Consider the following 21,428-nt stretch of genomic DNA (forward strand, 5'->3'; position numbering starts at 1 on the left):
TTATGTTTTATAATATTTGCTTTTCATTTTTAAAAGTTTGTAATAAGGTTCTATTTCACAGCTCTATAAAAGTGAGTGATGAGATTTATAGAAATCACCACTAATATCTGGCAAGTAAGAGAAGGGAGATGCAGAGATTTAAGAAATTAATTGTCATTCATGGTCTGGTTGTATGTTTTCTACAGTCACAATCATCAAGCAGACAATAGGTCCTATACATGTCCAATCCAAATCTCATTACACCTCTAGGGTTCAAACGACACTGACTCAAAGGTCTGCCCATCCCACAGTATTATTTTATTAATAGGAACTAAATTCCAACTGTCTAATTTTAAAACATTTTCTTCTCTGTGCATCTATTCAGGACACTAAGGCAACCTTAGTTCAAAGTAAATAGTAAAACAACAAAAAAAAGTAGAAAGAAACACACCACCAACATGGTTCTGGTGACCACTGTATATGTATACAGTGGCAACAGTTACCCAGACACCAGCCTTATCTTAGAACTTGCTGCCTGAGAAAATGCACAGTACTTTAATGGACCTGACCAAGACCACCTTTATCACAGTTTTTTCTCTCCTTAAAGACTCTTCTTTCCTTCTCTTTTTTCTTGTTAATTTTCCTGTATCCTCCACTGCAGCAAGATGCTTGGGATTTGAGTTCCATGGCTGCTGTTTCATGGCATTTGTGGTAAAAAACAAGTCTGGCAGCTGCCTTAATATTCAATCAACGTGTTTTCTTTTCTTCAGAGAGCCTGAGGTTGGGGGGAAACCCAACAAAACCTAAAAGTCTGAAATTAAATCTTTTGGCAGGCTGACTTTATTCAGCATTTGTTCAGTACTAATGCTCAACCAGGCATAATAATCACTAGGGTGACTTTGGAGGATTAAAGTCTTAAGACCCAGTGGATTAGTATGTTCAAACCTATATCTTTCAGCTGTCAGATAGAAGAAGGGTTGCTTCAAGAGTAGAAACTTTTTGTAAGTGCTTGCATGCTGAAAGCTCAATTTGTCAAAGTACTGAGTGGCTCCCAAGAATTAATGAATTTATCTTCCAAGCTGCCTGGAGAAGTGGAAAAGGATTATCTCCATTTTACAGATGTGGAAGCAAAGCACAGACGGATTAAATGACTTGTTTCAGGTCATGTACAGGGCAATTCAGGCTGCAGGGGCACTTGATGATTTGAGGCAGGAACAAAAGAATGGAGTCCTATGAGCTTCTTCACTGCTTTTTCCCAGGTGGGGAAAACACCTTCTTTGGGCCTTTGTGTACTGAAAGTTTTAGGATATTTTTGGTGAAGTCCAGAGCCCCTGATGTCTCTGGCAAGGTGTCTCAGTAACAGTGTTGATGTTAGCAATTAAAAACATCAGAGAAAGACCTTGGCCTGATGCCCTGAATGTAAAGGAGTACATCTTGGCTGAATGAGGTGAACTGGGCAATCCACCAAAAGGCTTTTATTAGTACCCTGGCTCACAAGTTTTCTTCAACTAGACCTGTTAAGAGAAGGAATGCTATGTAATTGGTATAGACCAAAGCTTCATGGAAAATTAACTTGGAGGAGTCTGTCTCAGGTCTTTTGTGTGTGATACATGCATCACTGCTGGGAATAAGGGAGCTGTGCTAAAGTGCTGATATAAAATGCCTTTTATTCTTCCAACAGTTCTTATTATCAATGACAGTCAAAATCATCTCCTTCCCACTTTTGAGATAGTTGACAGGATTGGCAATCACTCTGAAAGTGCCTTCAGAGTCAGGCATCTGTTTTCCATACTGTCATTGGCTTGCTGTTTTTGGAAGTGGTTGAGATTACTCCCCAAAATATTTGGAAGATTTGGAATAATCATCTACAGAAGAAGTCTGGGAGGTGTACCAAATATACCTGCTGCACATAGTAGCCAATTGTTTCTTTCAGATCTAAAATATGTAAGGGTTTTCAGGACATTCTTTCAAAAAAATGTATTTGAAGTCCACCATAAACAAGATACTATGTATTATTAAAAAAAATAAATGAAAATAAAAGACAGAAGTCCTCAGTTTGGATATTTCTCAACCTTTTGTCACCAGAGACTCCTGTGCAGACAGACACATATAGCCCAGCTGACATTGTAGCACTTCCTCTCCTGTCTTTCCATGAGATTGCCAAAACAGAAACAAAATCATCTGAATTGTCTGAAGACAAAGGCCTTGGAAGTTGTTTATGCATTATTCCATTAAAGCCTGCAAACACATTGGTAACACTTCACTAAGGTTGACCTTTTCCAAGGGTGTCCTGGTATCAACAACAGAAGTCAAGAATACTTCATTTTGGTTCCTACAAGTAATGCAAACATAGCTAAAAACATCCTTCATCATTTGAATCTGAGAAATAAGTCCTTCATTGGTTTCCTCCATTCCTTCAATTCCATTATTTACTTCCAGCTTCATTTGGCCTCACAAGCATGAAGTCCTGTATCCAAGTACATAGTTTTCCTCCTAAAACAAACTCAGGCCCATCTTCTCCTGACTACCACAACAGTAGAATGAAGGAAAAAGTAATGATCTTCCTCTCTAGCATGATTGCTGCCTATTCTCCTTTAGAAACGTCACTGGTTTGTGTAAGGGTTATGCAAAGCAGCCTCTCTCACATCAGGCAAGATACACCAAGAGAAAAGTATAATTTTAGGAAGGTAATGTGTTGGCCCTGTCTTCTGATATGCTAATCACAGGGCAAGTGAAAACCACACATCCACACCTGTTTGGGTCAGAACAACTGTCAAGGTTGCTGAGATTGCTTTTGAGGCTCCTTTAAGGATTGAGATTTTAACTGGATGCATATAGCAGAGCTGCACCATTTTCCCTTCACATGTGCAGGTAAAAGATACTACTTAAGAACATGGAAGAGGATGGACAATGGGAAAAAATTCTTGTAACAATGTGCCTGCCAGCAGAGTGGAGATTTCCTATGTAGGTTAGAGAGGTACTCAGTAATATCATGCTGGCTTGCTTTTAAAAATTTCCCTTTGCTTTGGTTAACCTACCATACTGCCTTTTACATGAACCTGCTTCTGGAAAGTATTTGTAAAGTTTTTACAGGAGCTGGAGAGAGAAGGGAACTCTGCTGCTTCTCACATGCTCCGGCTGCCTGCTTTTGGCCTGACAGGTGCCCTCAAAGTCAAGTTTCTCCGCATGCATGCAGGCAGTTATCCCACATGCACAGTCTGGGTACTACCCCCTGGAGCACATGGGACTTGTTACACTTAAGTACATCCTATTACACTTATAGTTTTTGTCTGTCTGTGAAGCAGCTGTGTGATAGAAAGGCAAGCAGGTAACAGAGCTCCATGTCTCTCTTTCAATTCTCCATCAGTTGCTACCCAGATGTAGCCACAATTTTATGCCACAAATTGCCAATGTCTTTGAGCAGTGCTAGTGAATAGGGTGTATCTCTCAAAAACAACTTAAGAGAAAATGCATCAGAGTTTCCTTTTTCATCTCAATACAAATCTAGAAGTATGGAAAGAGAAATAGGAAGAAAGCAAGTTTCCTCCTGCCACATGATGTTCATTTATCACAGAGATGACACCAGGAGGGTAGTCTGGTATGTATTATATATTATTTTGTGGTACATGGATCATTTTTCAAATAGAAAAGCAATCCACATAACCATTTATTCACATCTGGATATAACTTTTGCTCTGACTAAAAATCATCTAAGCATCTTTATGCACTTAGGAATTATTCCAATGCATACGTAAAGGGATGCTTCTTTACTTTTGTGGTTTTTTCAAAATACTATGTAATACTATGCATTTTTTCCATTAGAAGAGTGAAATCAATTTGCCCCCTCGGCGATACAGTACTTTTGCCAATATTAAGAATATGTTAGCATGTCTGGAACTTATGGACAAACAGAAATATGTTTGTAAGAAAAAGAAGAGGCTGAAAATGGTTGCTTTCTTCTTCGTTCTTTTGGAATATTCTGTTGCTCCAAATAATTATATATACATAGTATGTATAAAAAAGTGTCCTCTTTCTCTCCAGATATTAAATTTGTTTCAAGTTTTCATTAGAAATTGCATATGCAATGAAGTTGCCCCAACCTGCTGTATCAGTATGGCAGGATCTGTGTAGTAATGTCAAGTGAATCAAAAATTGCCAAATTGTAGATGAAATATGTGTCCGGGGTGAGATTCCTGGGTGAATTGCACCATATATCACTTAAACATAAATTTTATTTCATCAGACACTGCCTATGAGGCAGTGTTGTACTCACAATTCTTTCTGTCAATCAACAGAAATTACGTCAGCATGCATTAAACAGAATTTTTTTTACTTACATGAGGAAGCAATAATATTTTGGTACTCACTGAAGGACTGTTTGGAAATGTGTATTTGTATTACTATACTTTGGATTGTATCCTACTGTGTACTTTAAAGAGTCTCCAGAAAGATTAAGACCAATGTCTACGGATGGCAGTAAACAAACAGGTAGACACTTGTGCAGAGATTTTGTGGACTGTAGAAGAAGTAGAGGACTGAAAGGCAATGTAGCATGATACTGATATATGTTTTCTTTTCCCTCTGTGTTTTTCTGCAGATCTTACCTGTCCCACTACTTTAATTCATCTTTCAGAAGATGAGAACAGTGTGTGGCAATGTAACTGTCCAGCTGCTAGGAAGAATGAGAACAATTCGTTTTTCAAAGCACCAAAAAGGAAATACTAATAGAAACTATTGACTATTTTTATAGAGTTCAGACCATCTAGGGAGCTTTTCAGTGGTTTAGTAGCATCCCTGGGGGGAACATTTCAGAGTGGAACTCAGATCCAAGGTTTTCAGGTTGGAAAGGAGTCTGCAGAGGAAGTTTTGGTCTGGACATGCTTCTAGGATGATGAATTATTGAATTAACTTCATCACTTCTGTCTCTATTCATTTTTCACCAAATGCAGATACATGAAGGATCCCAGCTGGGTGCGAACAGAATTGATTAGCATAATTTGCCATGCTATGCAGTTAAACAAACATTATAATTGTCTGGAATTAATGAAAGTAAGAAGAAATGTAGCTGAGCAAGTAGCAACATAGGCTTTCACATCTGCTGAGCCCAAGTGTTAAAGAATGACAAATAGCAACAGAGAATTGAAGAGAAAATTTTGCGAGATGGACTCCGTTTGTGTCAAATTGTCTAAAATCTCATATCTTGTGAAGAGCTGGGGAAAAGAAACTCAGTAGTGCAGCAATCAGCTGAGTACTACAGTGCAATACAAGTTAACAGATCACCATATTTACATACATACTATACAACAATTTATTTCAGTCTATGATCTATCTATGGCTAAATTGTGTCTAGGAACAAAAATACACAGCAACCCACAAATTAGTAGCCATCTGACACTTGCAGATCTCTGCCCCCAAGGGTTTGCAATGTAGAAAGAAAACATTATTATCCTCAATCTTATAGGCTGATGCTTGAGGCTGGAGTTGGGTACAATGTCAAGGAAGAAATGGAGGAAAGGGGGAAGGGGAGGAAGGGTTGTACAGGAAAGTAGAGCATCTCTCTGCCACATGGCCTGGAGTGTTTTCTTCATCAGGTGATGTTAACAGGTGCACATAGTCTCTGAGGTGTCACATCTATGTGGTTGATGAGAAATGAGACAAATAACCTCTTACTACTTACATAGGCTGTTGTTGATCTGTTATGTGTATCCTGAAGCTCTGAGCACCAATCAGGCATCAAAATGGCAAAAGCAGTATTCCTTCATTAATCTCATTTCTTCATCACTTGTCTTGTGTTAATCTCCATTTTTTCCCTAGTCTCTATCTCTCTGCCTGGATTTCCTTGTATTGCCTTTTTACATTTACAGCTATAACACTGAAGATACAGAACTGTGATTTTGTGCTGTAGAACACCTGAGCTTGTTCTTTATTAAGGTCTGTAGGAAAAATTTGTGTTTGATATATGGATCTGGCTCTCATGAAGGCAGTCATTCTTCTACCCATATAACTTGAAAACAGAACTAATACTAGAAACTACACAAGATGAGGGCTAAGTGAAAAATATATATATATACACTGTACACTGTTTTACATGTAGCAGTCTTGCAGCAGTGGCTGTTTGGGCAATGGTAGGATATGCAGAGCAGAGGCTGCTCCACTGCAGGAGTGGGCATGTGTATCCTGCCTTGAGTCTGTGATTTGAACAATGAGAGTCAGAGCAAACTTTTAAACTTTCTGAGTGGGTAAACAGATGCATGGGCAGGCAGGCACACAAGTAAAACGTAAAAGAGGGGGATAAAGAAGAGCAAAAACCCAGAGTAAGAAAGATTACAGAATATATGAGGAAAACAGGAATAAAGAGTTAAAACCCCTGAGAAAGAGATCTGACATTTGAGAATGAGATCTATCATTTTGAGAAGGAGATCCAGCCTTGAGGCAAGACTAACAAAGAAGAGAAAAGGAAATTTAATGAATGAGGAGAGATGTGGAAGGTATAAAACAGAGGCAGAAAAAAAAAAAGGACTGGGAAAGTTTCATGAATTTGTATGTTGCAGGAGAAAATGAAGACAGAATTGTTCAGATATCTGACAAAATGAATTAGAACACAGGAACAATTGTAAGCGTGAGTTGAATGTCAATTAAACCAAGTTGATGTCTAGAAAACATTCCATAGACTTTTTTTTTTTTTCACACATATTTTCACTTACTAATTCAAGACAGAACTAGAAGTGAAAACTTGGAAATACAGTGCAAAAGAAGATTCTCACAGTATTTTCCAGGCAGCTACCAGGAAGGAAAGGAAGGTCTCTGGGAAAGTATTACTTACAGGAATTCAGATCAAAGAGATGAGGTTATATAGACACCAGCTTTGAACATTCTCATGCTTTTCTGAGCCCAGTTTGCCAGCTTTTGGAGCACCAAACAACATAGTTGAGAATAGCAATGCAGAAGAAGCGAATTAACAGAGGGAAAAGTGCATAGATGCTGAACAGATAATACTGGAGGATGGAAAAGAGTCATGAAATATAATTACTCTGCTTAAATTTGGTTCTTTTATGCATGTCTCAACACTGTGTGTAAATATTCCACTCTTGCATTATGCTTCTTTGCTGTCACTTGCTGTTGATTTTCTGAAGCAGTTATAAATGAAGTCATAACTGTGTACAGCAATATAAAGATGGCTGTAAGAACAAGAGTTATAAATCTGAAATCAGACTGTTTGGTCACTAAACTGTTTAAACCAACAGAACACATAATCTGAATTTCAAACTGAACTTCTACTGGAGGGTCACAAATGGAAAAGGAAGAGTTTGGGAGACCAAAAGTGGATGACCTGAGTACTCAGAGGAAAAATGTCAGAAAAAATAGATTATGTGTGTGTGAGAGTATCCACAGTATTCTCTGTTAAACTGCTGTCAAATTTTAAATTTAGAAAGAGATGGAATTTATTTAAATGAATACTTAAAAAATATAACTATGTATTACAGACCCAAAATCTGTCAGGCTGCTGATTAACAGCTGTGACAGTGCCTTCTTTCCAAAGATAACCTGAGCCAAAGAAATGTAACCTTTTCTTTAAAAGCAGAGGAAAAAATTAATGAATCATTCAGAGTCTTGAAATCATGAATCTTAAGATGCCAGGATCAAATGATGTAACTGCTTAATTGAAAAAATCGCCCATGTATGTGCCTTATGATCAGTCATGAACCCAATACGTAAGCAATCTGTGACTGAAGAGTTTGAACTCGGGAGGGGCGAGAGGGAGTTGAGGGGGAATGATACAGATACATCAACATTCCTTCCAAGTAGGTGTTTTGGACAAACTCCAGCTTGGCAGGTTTTATACAACACTTGCTATCTGATGAATATAATATTAATAAAATACCACCCTTTACATAAAAACATTAATGGTCCATATGTAAGAATAGGCTTGATGGATGAGGAAAAGTTTATCCATATGAACAGTGTTAGTTATAAAAACAGACACAGAATAAGGCTTTCCATATAAGCAGTCAACAAAAGAAACAAGTTACAGTGACTCCTTTCTTCTAGTCTGATTGCTTACTGACTGCAGTAGTCTCCATGTAAGCCTTTGCAAAAATCACTAATTCAGGTTAACTCAAATTTCTTATTAATATTGCTATTCTACATATCAGCTGCAGCATTTAGTATCATACTATGTTTTATTCAGATACAAAACTTTGCAGAGTCATTGTATTCATCTATGATTTGCAGTAAAATGTTCTGTAGTAGGATAGGTTGAAACATACAAATCTACAGGTGGAGATGACAGAATTAAACTCTAAAATAAGGATGCCTTTTTCATCTTTAGAATTCTTTTTGTTCTGGGCTATTTTGTCTTCTTGAGTGACTACACAGCTACATGATGATTCACAGTGTGCTTGATACTCAATTGTAACTGGTTCTGGAACCTGTTAGTCATCTGCATGATGTATTTCCTGCAAAGACAAATGTGTCCCCTGGATAAGAACTGCACACTGACGCAAGCTGGTGAAATATTTAAGAGAAAAGCGATATGCTGTTTCAAATAATACTTGATAAAAATGCTTTATAATGGTCTATCCATCCCCATCTCCATCCATGATCAAACTTTGTGTGAGAAATTATGCCTCTAGCCAACATCCTGTACTCTCAGTAGTGAGTAATTTCCTTTGGGATTTTTACCAAAAATTATAACCAATATACAAACTGAATGAAAACTATCCCAAGTTAATTGCTCCAAACTGAAAATGGTAATTTATATAATTTCTCATACAGATTTCAGGAACTTCACATCTCATCTTTGAAGTCTCAGGAAGGCAGAATTATTTCCCACTAAGTATTTTCCCATAATTGTTCAGAAACGCCTTTTCTTGCTGAAGTCAGCAATATTTCATTTGTCTTGCAAGTTGTACTGGAAATTAAAAAGAAAGATCCTGGTTGCCATGATCAGAGGTTAGCACACTATCTGAGATGGTATACAAGAAAAAAAACTTCCTTCTCCAAACAGTGTCACAAGTCTGTTTTACAGGAGATCTAACATTATTTTAGAAGTGAAAGCAATTTTCAAGATACAATAGCAAAGAACCACTCTATTCTATGTGAGTCCCTTTTTCCCATTTTCAAATAAACTTATTCAGAGTTGTGCAAATGCTGTTGAGTTGTAATTCTTTCCTTGACATTTAGAGTCAGTGACTAATAAAATTCTCTGGTGCTGTATATACTGAGAACACTTAGCTTTTGGATGATTTTATGTTTACTGAAGACAAACACCCAAAGCACCTGAGTTAATATTATACCAGAGGGTCTTTGATCACTTCCAAAGATGGTTTCAAAAGGGTGATCAGAAGACCCACAGCAAGCACCAGAGTCTTCAACAGATGGCATGCCATAGGTATGCATGAAAGAATTAATCTTACTGGTTAGTCTGCAACTCAGGCTAGTCTCAAAGCCAAATTTTTGCAGAGGGAGAATAGTCTATGCAATCTATGTCAGTGGAGAAAGACTCCACTGGAGTGAAATCCAGGGTTCCTACTTGTTTTCCCTTAGGAAGGGCCTTTTTCTACCCTTTACTTAGTACAAAGGGAATGTAGGAAAGTGTCTTTCTTCTCCTCTGTCCTTCAGTTATTGACCAGAAAATTACAAGTTTCCGGCCTGATCAAGATATTTACACAGAGAAGCAATGCCTCCTGCTTTACCCTACCATTGCTTTGTCTTTGGTCAATCAGGGCATGGCAGTGTAATATCTGTGTGCCTACCTATTTCCATTCCATTGTTATTTCTGTTATGCAAACAAATTCCCCTAACAATTACTTAGAAGCACACAATTTTCTGGCTTCAGCCAATAGAAGATTGTGATAGTTCCTTGAAGCAGGGGATATGAGCTACTGTCTAAGACCTCAGACCCTTCCAAGTTAGTACCTCTTATCTCAGAGTCTTTCTTTCTTACCTGCAACTGGCACAATTTATGTCTCTAATAAGGGCTATGCAAAATCTAGCCAAAATCTATCATTAAGCTGTCTACATTCATCATAGTAGTCTTATCTTCCAGAGCTTTTTCAATTTATTGAAACATAAATCTTTGAAAACAGTGTTAAACAGATATACCTGGATGTTTATAAGTTCTCCCTTAAGCCAGATTCCTACCACCATTTACCATATTTCATCCCATTCTTCAGCATTGCTTTTCTTATATTTGAAACAACAGAAATACATTTCTAGTTGATATAAGATTTCCATCCCTTGGGGTTATGTTGTCAGGACACAACAGATGAACCATCCCATTTTCTCATGGCCAAAGTACCACGGACACCTGAAGGCACCTTTACTTTGAGATCACTAAGTTAATGTCAGTCATTTATAGACTGGACTTCTTACGAGACTCTAGAAGAAGTCTGAGCTAACATTTTGGGGAGCCTCTGTTAAAGACTTAAATAAATTCAAATAAATAGGAAGGTTCCTACAAATAAATAGTATTGACTCCGATTTCTGTGTGTTTCATTGAAAATGCTATAATATAAAATGTCATTCCAGTAACTCCTACAGCAGGATTTTGACATTATCAAAACTGTTTTTCAATTTTTCTTATTAAACAACTGGTTTAAGTCAGTGTTGCTTCTCAGAGTGAATGGGCTTTTGACAAACAGACATTTTTGGTAGAAAAAATATTCTGGATATCATGCAAACAATTCTAGATGTAATCTTGTAACACAGTTCCTAAGTCTCAGTCCCATCCTATATCAGGCAGCAATTTTTTTATCACCACGGCAGAACTCGTAGAGTTGTACTTGGTGCACAAAGTAAAAGCCTTTTGAAAACTGCCTAAAGTGCATGAGCCCTGCTTTTCTGATCTCAAGATGAAAGGCAGCCCCTTATTTCATAGGTAGTGTTATTTCTACTGCTGGCATCCCGTCAACCACAGGAATGTGTGGCACACAAAGCAAATAAGTTACAAGCATATCTAAACACCACCTTCTGCCTCCCCTCATTGTTATGAGAATGGATTGTATTATACTCTGTTCTCCTTTGATGAGACATATTTTGCTCTTTGTGCCAAAAAGCCTGTTCTGAACAGAAAATAGAAATAAAAGCACATTTTTAATAAAAGCAAGATTCTGCATGTTGGTGTTGGAAGTTACAGTAAAACAAAAAGTTCTTGTATAACAAGTTAGTGCTAGATCTGTAGAGGTGGAAAAGAGGGGCTGAACTGAAGCAGGGGCAGCTGGAGCCAGTATCGAGAGCACCAGCATGAACCTCTGCTGGGACAGCCCAGGCCGAGAACTTCACCTTTTGCAGAACTCTCAGCCTCTCCTAAAAAGGCTGCTATTTTGGGGCAGTTGTCATTGAAAGATAGATTGCATTCTGGTCTCTGAGAGCAAGTGTATAAGGGAGGTGACAGAAGCAAGACTCCAGCCCTGGTTTAGCACATGCCTGTGTGAAGCTGACTCTTTATTCAACTTGAAGCATCCCTCTGACATGTGTTACACAATCTCCATTTGACCCAGCATAAGACAAGCACCCCACGTAGAAATACTGCTTTCTTAAACTCCAACTGGGTGGAAAAAGACATGGAAATATGACAAGAACCTTTTGCATATTTACTTTTAAAGGGAAGGATGAAAAACCTCAATCATCCCAGCACTGTGTGTATAATACCTTTAGGCAGTAACATCCTCTTTCCAGGAAAGCTTGATACCTTTCCTCTAAAGCCCGTTAAGAGGTACTTTCTTTAGCAGATGTTAGCTGATGGTTAAGAAGGTTAGCAAAAGAGCAGATTTAAAGATGAAAAAAAAGTTTGCATCACTTGATTACGTGAGCAAAGCTGTGTCATCTATCATAACTGGTGTTTTATAAGCTATGCAATGTTATAACATACAATTATATAAAGAAGAAAATTAAAATCTGTCTCCAGAACCAGCTTTGCTATCTATAGGATCTGACTCCTCTACCAAGAGATACCAATCAGGAGTATATGCTAGTATCTTCTGACGAGTACTTCAGCTAACATCAAGTTGACTAATTCTCTCCTAATTTTCACTCACTAGGACTCTGGCCTTTTGGGGTTTCAGAGACCCATCTGAATGACAAATCAACCTGACAGTAGCACTGTGTATAGAAGCTTCCTGTAGCATATCAGTGACATCTGTCAGAGCTAACCTTAGAGGTCAGGTGTGTAACAAAAACGTTGTTGAGATGCATTGTGACAACAGAACAGAATTTTCCATGTAAGACAAATTATATTTTCTTGTATTTATTAAATGCAAGTAGAAACAAAGAAGATGCATCTGTGTTCAAATAGCTGAAGCTTATGATAGTAAGATACATTTGGAGCGGAAGTTCTTTTCAAATGCGGTTCTAAATGACAAAACTTCTTGGAAATGTCCAGCAATCATCCTTCTCAACTGAATCATTCATCTTCTCTAATTCATAGATGCTATCACTCAAATCTGTGCCGTTAATATGAGACCTTATTGCCTCTTGCCAGGAAGGGTAAAGGGAGTGGGAGAGGTAGAAGTGTAAGGAAGAAGAGTGTATCTCTTTCCTGCAATCAGATACTAAGAACTACTTTTGGAGCTACTTTTATTATAGCTTGGCTTCCAGTTCAAATTGATTGTGGAGTGGTATTTACTGCCAAATTCTTTTCAGCACTAAACATCTGATAAAATGTGACAAAATTAATTCAACAGTTCATATGCTTCTGGGAGAAGAAAAAATATTCTACAAGCCCACCTTTTCCTAATGCTACTGATGACAACAGAAGAGTTCCTTGTCAGCTCTAAAACTTGGTTTCAATGATGCCCATATCATATCATGGACCTCATACTTGGTCCTTCCCTACTGGAAAAAATGTGGGTGAATTATCTTTTTGGCATAGAAGGTTATCTTCAGGCTGGAAGAAAGGCTTGGATACAGGGGAAACCAATAAAAAGCCTTGTTTAGCCAATTAGCTTTCTATTCAAAGTGAAAAAAGGCTGATGGGTATCAGGTTAAGTAAGTTACTATTGTTAAATGGGTTAATGGTTTGCCTTTCACTGCTTGTCTAAGCAGACAAAGGAAGTGATCTCATACAGAAAAGTCCAAACTTGTGAGACTGCCAGCTTCGTTTCACAGACTTAGTTATTTCAAGTGAGTTTAAGAAATGCTTGAGAAACCTGTTTCAACTGGGATATTCTGATATTATTCTTAAAAACTTGTTTAAGTATAGATTTTCAAAGTACAGCAGACTGGAATTCTGAGTGTACATACCAGTTATTATGTGCACAGATGCTTGATTTGCTTAAATGCAAATGTCGAAGTACTTCTTTACAGAGCATTTTTTGCATCCTCTTTTAATTGGCTCTTTTGTTTGCTGATGCAGTTCAGTGATTTGAATGCACAGATCAAGCTGTGGGATTGAGTGGACTCAAGCAAAGAACTAGTTTACCTATCCTATGGAAACAGTTGAGAGTTAAAAAAAAAAATCATATTCTTTCTCAGAACAAACCAAATATTTTCCAATTTTTTCATTCATTAAATAATACCCAGCTGCCCTGACCTAAATATCCCTAGGGCACTTAGCTGAAATAACAGGGGCCAATACTTTATTCAGCAAAATAACTGGAGCACCAATATATCAGGTAGGTATTTCAGAGGAGGGGAGAGGAGATGACTGTAATGTCTCTTTGCTTTCTCCCAATCTGTATATACAAACGATCATTTTTGGAGAGAATAACAGAATAGTATTAGCAAGTCACAGAGTCAGAGTTTCTCACTCACTCACTTATCCAGTAAATATTTACTTAATGAAGGTGAAAAAGCCACAGCAAGAGATGCCAGCCCTCATTGGGGTGCGAAAGCCCAAAAGCTCAAGCCGCTGTTCCAATCTGAAAAGCAGAACAGACACAGCAGGTGGTTGGTGAAAGAGCCCACCCATCACAGCCACCCAGGAACATTCAGTATGAGCAACTGACAGTCAAATCCTTGCTCTAAATCCACCACAACAAAACCCTTGACTTCTATTTGCTATATTTTAGTGAACATCTTAATAGCTGTTTATTAGATCTTCTCAGGCATCTCTCTCTGAACAGAAACCCCATCCTAACTAAAGGTGTGTCTCCACAGAAAATTATGTTCGTCTTGACAAGGTATTTTGTCAGAAAACTTCTGGTTATCTTTAGCTCAATTGAGGAAATTCCAGGTATTTGTCATGTCTTCTTTTCAGTCCCACTTCCTTGGCCTTAACAATCCCCCTCTGACACCAGGGTCCTCCATTTCATTTTGTCTTTCTAATTCTACAGGATACATTCATCATCCTTCCTTACACTCCATAAGGAGGAGAGGACAATATTTTCTCCATTATTAACTGATTTTATTTCAGGATATTTCTGATGCTGCTTTTTTGCAAAACAAAGAAAAGAAATCAAGAATGAAATGTAAAAATAAGTGTTCACTCTTTTGTTCACAGATCTCGGATAATTATCATTTGTAAATTCCAAGTGTGACAGGAGTCTTAGTCTCTTGTACTGAAACTTTCTTAAAAGTTCAAGCCCTCTTAATGATACTGACCTGTTTCTAGGAACTTATTCAAGGATTTTCAATAGGTTTGAGATTTTATCCACACTAAATCCTGTCATGTGGTCCTGAGATTGTTTTCACTACCAGATTATGGCATGAAAAGGATCAGATGACTTAGGGCCCATGCTCTCAACACAGTTCTAATTCTTCGAGGAAGACCTCCAAGAAAATCTCCCCTCCCATCTCCTTGACTGTAGATTTTACTTTGTAGGGTGTTATACTTTCCACGAGATATTTCTGGAAACTGTTGATTTTCAATTTAGCCCATTGCTGGATTTGCTTAAGGCTCAGTTCTTAATGATATATAAATACCTTTAATGAAAATATAATTTAAGAATCTAATAACATGAGACTAGGGAACGAAGAGAGCGGGGTTCACGTTTCTGCCTTTGTTCACATTAAGTAGATGTGCCAGCCCTCTGATTCCTCAGGAAGCCTTATATAAATCTTTCAGCCCTTTACACTTTATTCCCTTAGACAGCTGCCCAAATTTAGTAGCGCAAAGAAATGGTTGGGAAAAAAAAAAAGCACGCTTTGTCCTTCTCACTTCGCTTTATCTCTTGGTGTCTTAGGCTCCTCCTGCAGATGCCCAAGCACACTGCTGGCAAAATCCATTGTTCTGCCCTCTGTGAATCAATTGCTGCCCTCTTGAAAAGCAGAGTTTACATTTTTCTCATATCTACTTAGCAGAAAAATCTTTCAGTGAAACAACCTCTTAACCTACCCCCAAAAAATAAAATGTGAGCAAAATCTAACTTTTCTTGATGCCAAAGTGAAACAAAGTTATTTGCCTTGAAATATACTTTTCTCACATCCCTGTAATTATTATGACTAATCATTTACAAAGCAACACCTCTGAGAAGTTAAAAAAAAAATTCTTTGCCTACACAACCAGCAGGATAAATTCTAATCCCCATGCATGCACGCACACACACACATACACACACACACATACTGACACACAAATTTACGTTAAATATAAAGGTAACATAGGAAAACTTTGGGACATTGAAGATTTAGCAGGCTCCAGAAGTTTGCCTGGCATGCCATTTGAAAATTGATTCTATAAACATAAGTAGATCCTTTTAGTGGGTCAGTCATGGATCAAAAATTTTTACTATGTCTATCTTAGATGGAATTTATGTTGTTATAGGTCATCTTTTCCTGTTTTCTATGTTAAAACAGCAATCCAGCTTCTGCCCTTGCAGATATGGACGCAGTTTAATGAAAAGCCAATACAAATTGTGGTTTGTGTATTTCAGAAAGGATTCTGAGCCTTAAATTTGGTTTTGGAGGGGTTTTGGGTGGGGAGACATTTTTATGGTGACACAATTGTTTGTGTGTTCCTGCTATGAAAACTTCATGAGTGTCTAATCTTAGACTCCTGGAAACAATCATTAAAAAAAAAATATATTAAAGTTCCATTTTATTTCAGTGTGTAGGAAATCTGAAGCACCAGAAAAACACACAATCATTTAAGTTCCTGTTAAGCTTTGTGAAGTGTAAGGATGGAACAATCCTTTCCAGATATCTGATAGCTTATTGTAATTATTTGGACACACAGTGCAGAACTGGTGCCTGGAAAATTATATAAGGTCTATAGAGTCTGGATTTAGGCATGTGATCTATCCAGCATTCATGTCACAGAAAAAAATTCTACAGGGTTTAACAGCATTGAGGTCATGTCCCTGCTCACTCTGAGAGAGCATGGAAGTTTTAATTAGTCTTTCTGAGACTCTTATGTTGGATTCTGTTTCTCAGTTAGATTCATGCCTTTGATCCCATCATTTTTGAGCTCCCTGGTGGGAAAAACTTAACCAACATTTTTTACATAGAATGCAGGTGAAGCTTTTCTCAGTCAAAATTCTGTATCATTCTGTGTAGTTTTTCTTTTTCTTTGATTGAGGAGTTGTACTGGATGTAATCTGATTTCAATAAACATTCCTTTGTGGGCCATATGTATTCCACAGTGCCAGTTAGCTGGGGCTAAACAAGGTAAAAAGGGAAGAATTTGTCAGCTGTGTTTAAGGTAAACAGAATGCCTCATTTTATTTTGTTTTTCAAATAAAAGGTACTTTAAGTTAGAATAATATAACCAGCAAGTGGTATCAAAGTTTAGAAAGTTCTAAAAGATCTGGGGGTTTAGGGGTGTTTTTTGCCAAGAACATAACAAGGACAAAGCGGGAAGGGAGAGCTCTCACAGTTCAAAGATTAGAAGAGATGATAATCATATTTTGATATGTAAAGTAATAAATATAATTACCAGCTTGCCACTGGCAATGTTAACTTTTTAGAGATAGAAATAATATTCAGAGTTTCATCAGGCTGTGAATAATAATCTAGAAGAGTTTCCTTTAAATTATGAAGAACCAATGAAGAATCATTACAGCGAAAAATACCAACAAACACAAACTGTGCTAATAACCTTGTACACATCTCAAAGTCATTGTGAAATACTAATGTCAAGAACTAAGAAGACAGGCCCTCATCCAACAATGCTGTGTTCATGGACAAGTATTTATCATCATGCAAAAATCCTTGATGATCTCAAATTTTAATCATTTGCAGAGCTGAACACAGGATTTTTCTTTCATGAACAGCACACTTCCTTCTATCTACTGTATTCAGGGTACCATCTGGTCCTACCATAATATCAGGGTCACAGAAGATGGGAAAAAATGATTTAAAATCATGAGACTTGGGACCTTAGGTGAAGTTTTAGAAGTGTATCATCCATTTAGTAAAGCAGTCTAATAAGTGGGAAATAATTTCTTCTTCAAAGTATCTGGAATAATCAATAAACTTATATCTGTTGCATTTCATACTGCATCCATGACCCTCAAACTTGTTCAACTGCATGTTTTGCCTGCTTGTTCTAATGTAACCCAGGACTGTGGTGTGACCCTTTCATTCTTGTTGCACTTAAGCTATTTCTGCCCCCAAAAGTTATTCCTGAGATTGATATTTGACATAATCGTTCTTATGTAAAGAGTTATGTTTTTTGTGATATAAGTTGAGTAAATGTCAATTTGATTTCTTTTAATTATTCCAGAGTGAAAATATGATGATATGATATGTTTGGATGCTTTATGGAGTACCCAAATTACTTAAAAATTGCTTGATTTTTGAAATTGTAGAGTTTTAGCTCTTATTAAGAATGAATGCATTTCCTACCACTGCAGAAATGTAGATTTTAAATAATGAAGCGTTTAGATATCTTATGGCATATTGAATTATTATTGATATATGCAATCAAACACCATAGTTTCCTTTCTTCTGTATTTCTGGAGATTAGCAAATGGAAAAATTAGAAGCAATGCTATGTATTTAAACACATAAAAATGAAATAATGACTTGTGTATCTACACATATACATTGTTCGTCTTAAATTGTATTAATCACTACATATGTACATTGGCTCTGTGGCTTTAAAATTAACATTTTGCTCTCACATTCTCAGTTCCATCAGTAGTGTTACAGAGTGACTCTTAAATTCACTTTACATTAACTTTTAAACATTCACAGGTAGGTTTTTTGTTATCAATCCTTTCCTGACAAGGTCTATTTAAAAAAAAAAAATGGAAAAATAACATCGCTTTGTTTTATTATATACCTGCTGAAAGTGACTTTATTCTTAAGTTAGTAAGGTCAGAACATGTTAATTTCCATTAATTCAAATGTGGACAGCCACTATCCTGAAATATAAATATGATGGAGTAAGATGAACTTCATTGCAAAAACACTTCCTGGGGCATCTGTTTAATCCACAGCCAAATGATAAACAGTCTTCTCAGGAAGACTTGTTCCTTTACTCAGTGGAGTCCATTAGCCACTCAGTTTTCACACCTTCAAAAAACCCTTGTTTGTTCTTTAGTAGGAACTCAAGTATACATTCATTTGATAACGGGAGCATTACCTTTACTGTAAGAAAACTGTCAGATGCTTAGTTCAACAGGTATTCTCAAAGACAAACTGCATTAGAACAATCAAAAAGGAGTTTGCTCAACTTCAAAATTATTAATTTAGCCTGCTTTCAATTAAAATAGTCTGAACCTTTAAAAACATGAAAATCTACAACTGTGAAAATCATTGCTTTAATATTAACAGTCATTTATTTTTCTGCTGACTGCTGGGATGATAGCAGAACATGCAGAACTGTTCCAAATCCTGGGCAGTTTCACTCCTGCAAAGGTTATTGCAAACATTTTCCTTGGTTTCATTCTTTGTGGATTTACACCCTTCCCTCTAAAAGTTTTGGTTTTGTGATGTTCCATTTGACAGGAATGCTAAACTGACCTTGGTTTGATCTAAAGACTACTAAAAGATTATTCATGACCAGGGTTGACCTCAAAACTCAAGATCAAGGCATAACTGTTGAGTCTTACAGTTTTTTCATTGAAAACATAAATGTTTAATGCTCTCAGCACTAAAATTTCCATTGACTATAATATTCCCTTAGAATGTTTTCTCATAACTGAGCTATGATCTCTGAAGACTCATGTAGAAAATTGAAATGGAGGAATGATGTGTCTTTTTATCATTCTAAAATATCGATATTTATATATATATGGTGGACTCACACATGTGAAATGAAAGACACATTGATAGTAATTCAGCAGACCCCTTAAGCAGATACTTTAAATCAAGCTAAACTATCAGTCTGTTAGCGTGAGACTTATAGGTTTGTTACCTTCTGTGTTTATGATTGAGAAAGTGCTTAAGAGAGAGGACTGAATGTCCTTGCAGTGCCAAACCTATGGTCAGTTTCTAACAAGAGCAGCTTTACATTTACTGCACAGATGACATTTAGTACAAGATCAGGGACACTAACTCATCTAACCCAATAATGTGCCTTGGACAGCAACGACATACAGCTACCAAATGTAGGTGACAAATGACCTTTTAGTGCCTGAAGACGTCCTGCTTAAACTCCAACAACTAGTCCAGAAAGATACCGGTCTCCCCATAAGATCATGTGTTGTACCTGTGCCAAATAACATAAGGCCTCAAAAAATGTCACTATATGCATGTGTTCAGGCACCTGATTTTCTCCCTATTTCCCAGAGTGCTGTGGCTTGTGCTGAACTGCCTGCAGTTATTTTGTTACATGTTCTCTGGACATGAGTCTCCAATCTGTTTAATTCAGACGAGCCTCATGGAGTTTTCTGGGTTTTTTGTGTTTGGAAATTATTATTCTAAATCATTCTTGAAAGTGATAGGTCAAGTAGACAACACCATTGCGTTAGATGAAAAATGTACTCCTCCAGATTGACCGACAGGGTAAGAAAGATTTCTGCTGAAGTCCTGTATATTAACATTTGCTACTTACCAGATTTCTAAATCGGCTGTTCTCAGGGGAAGAAGAGCTGACTGGAAGGACCACTGATCTCATCTGCTCTGGCAGTTCCTGTGTTTTTGTGTCCCTTGCTGAACAGATGTAATGTAAGCTTAAATTGTAATAATAAGATTACCCACAAACAACAAACCTATCCTATAATAGTTCCTGATTAAGCTCCCTCTTATGGCAAAAAGGGAGTGAAATTTGTACTGCCCAAATTAGTGGAGAGCTCATCTATCCTTGACTGCATCACTTCCCACTCAGGTTGAATGGCCTGTTTTATGCAATTGATGACCTTCATTCCTCCAAACAGCTGACCCCAGTTTCCACAATAGAATGTAAATCATGCAGAGCTAGCCTGCCTCCCTGCCAGAGAGCTTTAGGTGACTTGATAGAGCCAAGGACAAAGGAATGAAGTTGAACAAAATAAGTATGAAAACTCAGTCAGCGGTCAGAGGAAGTCAAAAAGCCTATCAAGAACAAGCCCTGGAATCAGCTTGAAGGACAGTAAACAAAGGATATTAGCTGTAAATACATTTTTGTTGTTATTTACTGGCAGAAACTGCTGTTATTAAGAAAAGCAAGTTTTCCATCTTTTCTCTCAGAAAACAAAACTTTAATGAATAATGTCCTCTCTATATCATCTTTAGAAACTGACATCTTATCTCAGACTGAGATCTGTGTATCAAATGGAGGTACTGGTCAAGACAAACAGGCTCAAGCCCCAACAAAACATTCAAAGACCTGGACGCCCATGGTACCAATCTCGTATGCCCACGTGAAAAAAGCTGTGGTAAATTCAAATGAGAATGTAAGGCAATGTCCACTGCCTCTAAACTCATAGTCTACATGAAGCTGCAAAGAAATGGATTTGTTTGCTTTTCATAACTCATGCTTTCTTTAGCCTTTTCTTTCTGTCATAGCCAAAGGCTTAATTCAGCAAGAATGTGCTGATAGGCCAGACCAAGTAATAAAATGTACAAGCACACAGATTCTTCCCACCCAATGATCAAGAGGAAATGCAATTAACACACACTAGAAAAGCCAGAGTTGCGGTCATGAGGATGGTACTTGCTCCCACTGTGTACAAGGCAGAGCACACAGACAGTATGATCTCAGGTCTGCGGCTTCACAAAGCCTCATAGAGGGTGCTAGACGAAGTGTTAAATAACAGACTTATCCACAGGGACCTAGTAATGAACATAACTCCACAGGAAATTAAAAGTAATATATTATGGCATGGTCCACTTGCTCACAGTTTTAACCCACAATTTGCAAGCTCATCTTTTAGTAATCATAGAACTGTTTTTGTTGGAAAATACGTTTAAGATCATTGAGTCTAACCATTAACCCAGCACTGTCAAGTCCACCTCTAAACCAAATCCCTAAGAACCTCATCTACACATCTTTTAAACACCTCCAGGGATGGTGACTCAACCAGTTCCTTGGGCAGCCTGACAACGCTTTTTGTGCAGACGTTTTTCCTAATATCCAGTTTAATCCTCCCTTAGCACAACTTGAGGCCATTTCTTCTCATCCTGTCACTTGCTACTTGGGAGAA

The sequence above is a fragment of the Columba livia genome, chromosome 3, assembly GCF_036013475.1.
Source record: "Columba livia isolate bColLiv1 breed racing homer chromosome 3, bColLiv1.pat.W.v2, whole genome shotgun sequence".
Taxonomy (NCBI): Eukaryota; Metazoa; Chordata; class Aves; order Columbiformes; family Columbidae; genus Columba; species Columba livia.